This window comes from Lotus japonicus, chromosome 1 (assembly GCF_012489685.1).
Source record: "Lotus japonicus ecotype B-129 chromosome 1, LjGifu_v1.2".
Taxonomy (NCBI): domain Eukaryota; kingdom Viridiplantae; phylum Streptophyta; class Magnoliopsida; order Fabales; family Fabaceae; genus Lotus; species Lotus japonicus.
In genome coordinates, this window is record NC_080041.1 from 60,667,203 (window position 1) to 60,670,523 (window position 3,321).

Below are 3,321 nucleotides of genomic sequence, written 5' to 3' on the forward strand. Positions count from 1 at the left end.
GAGCAGTGGGTACTTTACTGCAAGATGGGCTGTTGAAATGACGGCGCACAAACGGTTTAAGGTATTCCTCCCAATGATAACGTTGTATGAGGCTACAACTTGTATCACTAAGTACCTCACGCGAAGGAGCTTGGCGTTGTCCTCTATCCCGAAAACGGTGTCTAAATCTATATAACCCCGCACCCACACTTGCTCGCCTGAGAACCCCACTAGTGTTCCCGTATAGGGCATTAAATCCTTATCGGTTAATCCCAGCTTATCAAACGCGTCCCCGTAAATGATATCGGCGGAGCTACCTTGATCAAGGAGTACTCGGCGAACATTAAAGCTGTTGATCCGAACCATAACGACCACCGGATCATCTTTGTGCATTTTGACTCCCTCAAAATCCGCTGATGAGATCACTATATCCGGATGCTGGAAGCCAAAAGGAACTTGGTATTGTTGCACCGAGGTTACTGCCCTGACATGTCTTCTTCTCGCAGAAGTTGTATATCCCCCTCCGCCGAAACCACCTGCAATTGTATTAATTGTGCCCACTGGCGGCTCGAGATCTTTATTAAATGTTTCCTCTGCATTCTTTTTCTTGGTAGTCAGTGTTTCCTTCTTTTCTGCGCTCAGCGTGCGGCGACAATCCTCCCGTCGGCAATCTTCCTGCTGGCGAGAGTTCCTATACCTGTTTCCCTGCTGTCGTTCGCCGTTCCAATGCTCATGGCGGTCATTTAGCTGCGCTCGCCCTGCTCTGATGAGCCTCTCGATCTCATTTTTTAAAGTGAAACAATCCCCTGTATCATGTCCCGCTGACCGGTGGTACTCACACCACTTAGTCTTATCTGATTTTGGTCGCGGTGGGTCCGCTTCCCTTTCGACCTCTTCAACGGCATGGGTCGCCTTGACCTCACGGAGCAGCTCCGTTAGATGAGCGCTTAGACTCTTTCCCGACTCTCCACGTCGGCGAAAGTCAGCCTGGTGCCAGGGCCGGCGACGCTCGAAATTGTCCTTCCTCGGATACAAGGGATCTTTCGTTGTCTTTTCCGCTGTTCGGACTTTCCTGTCTCGCCTTTTACTCCCTTCAGCCTTGTCTTTGCTCGCTTTATCCTCTGGCGACGCGTCCCTTTGATCACCATCCTTTTCCACCTTCGCTCTTCTTCGCTTAAAAGCGTCGTCCTCTTCATCAAGGATGTACGTGTTCGCCCGCGCGCACACCTCTGCCATCGATTTGGCCGGCTTACGACTCAGTTTGCTATTTAGCTTCCCAGGTTGTAGACCGTTCTTGAAGGCCCGGGCACATGCATTCGGCTCCGACTCCTCAATCTTTACCGACGCAGCACTGAATCGTTTCACATATTGTTTCAGAGTCTCTCCTTCAGACTGACGCACGTTGTACAAGTCCTCGATCTTCACTTGCTTAGTCTTGCTTGCTGACAACTGGACGAGGAATTTGGACGAAAAATCTCGGAAGTTGGTGATGGATCCTCGCGGAAGAGTTGTGAACCACGCCATTGTTGTACCTTTAAAAGTTGCTGGAAACATTCTGCACTTGACTGCGTCTGAAGCGACGCCAATGACCATCTTTGTATTGAAATACAGTAGGTGTTCCTTAGGATCTGCTTTTCCGCTGTATGTTTCGAGGACTATATTCTTCATATTATCTGGAATGGCCACTTCCCTTACCGCTGCTGAAAATGGCTCGAATTCAGCCACAGCCTCTGCCTCGCGCTCTCCTTTGTCCTGCTGCTCGTGACGATAGTACTCTAGCTGATCCTGAAGATAGTCGTTCTGTTGCCTTATATCGTCGATGCTGCTGATCAAGCGTCTCCAATCTTGGCTGGAGATCGGAGCTTGAGGTGCTTGCGTCTCTCCTCCTAAAACCACAGGTGACTGCTCTGGCGACCTTCTTTGTTCTGGTGATGTCGGTGGAGAAGGCAGCGGAGGTGTTGGAGACGGAGGAGGCGGGGGCCGAGCTGGAGGAGTTACTGGAGTTGCTTCCTCGCGGTGAATCGTCTAGTGGTGCGGTCGGCCCCGAACGCGACGCGGCGGCAAAGTGCGTCGTCGCACGGGATCTTCTTTCCGTCGTCTTCGACGTGTTTCCATTGACACCGAAGAACGTTCACGAAAAACTCAAGAACTGACGAAATGTCTCACAGAAAACCAAAGAATTTCTCCTTCAAATCACGATCCACGTAGTCCGGGAATCAAAATTTATCGGTCCCCACAGACGGCGCCAATGTTCTCGCCAAGAACATAGAATCAAGGCATAGTGCCAAGACTGTGTGGAATGTGATCGGAGATTTTAGAGAGATTAGCTCATAACTGCTTAGAGAGAGAAAATATAACTAAATTTCAATATTGTTATTGCCAAATGAGCTAAGAGTCCCTTACAATTGGTATTCCCCTCCTATTTGTAGGGGATGGGTTAGGCCTTCGCGCCTTTAGTCTATCTAAATGGGCCAGTTGGGCCTTGGGGAGAGAGGCCCAAGGTTCAAACATGTCCCACGCCTAAGGCTGAGTCTCCTGGGCGAGGGACCTCGGGGTCTCGCCCAGTCCAATGGGCATGAGATTACTTGAAGAATTTGAACTGCTGAGTTTACTTCACCTTGCAAAGTTGCATTTGACTTGTGGTTTTTAATGTAATTGAGTTGTTTGTGAACCCTTTGAATTGTGTTTTTATTTGGTAATGAATCTTAATTTTTTTTTTATAAGCTAAAGAAATTGCATTCAAATATAGCACATGGAGTGATATGTCCAAATACAGAGAGGAAGAAAAGCAAAAGTAACAATACAAGCTCAAAGACAAGAGGAAAAAATGTAAGGCACTAAAGTTTCCCTGCCACAAAATAATATCCCACCCAAACAAATCCAATTGCTGCCGAACCAACTAGTTACTGGACCACCCATTTCTTATGTCAAACCCCACACAGCTCATATCTAACTAATTTCATACAGGTAACCGTATGGGTAAAATGATTACAGCACCAATCACTATATTCCAACACCAACACATAATAACACAAAAATCTACCCGTTCCAGTAGCAAACCAACCAGCAGACCAGAATCTTAGTTATCTAATTTTTATTTTAAAAGTTCCTGATTTTGGCATAATATAGCATCATATTTGCACAATTTATTTTTATAATTCATTACTGACAGAACTATACCAATGAATTTTCTTTGTACGTGGATGGCAATGGGTAATCATGTAAAAATTCGAATACCCAGTAAAATTCTTTCAGTAAAAATTCTTTCTATACATAAAATTATTTCTATATATGTGTCAAAGTAGAAAATAAATAGTAAAACTTTGCAGCATAGTGTAGCTG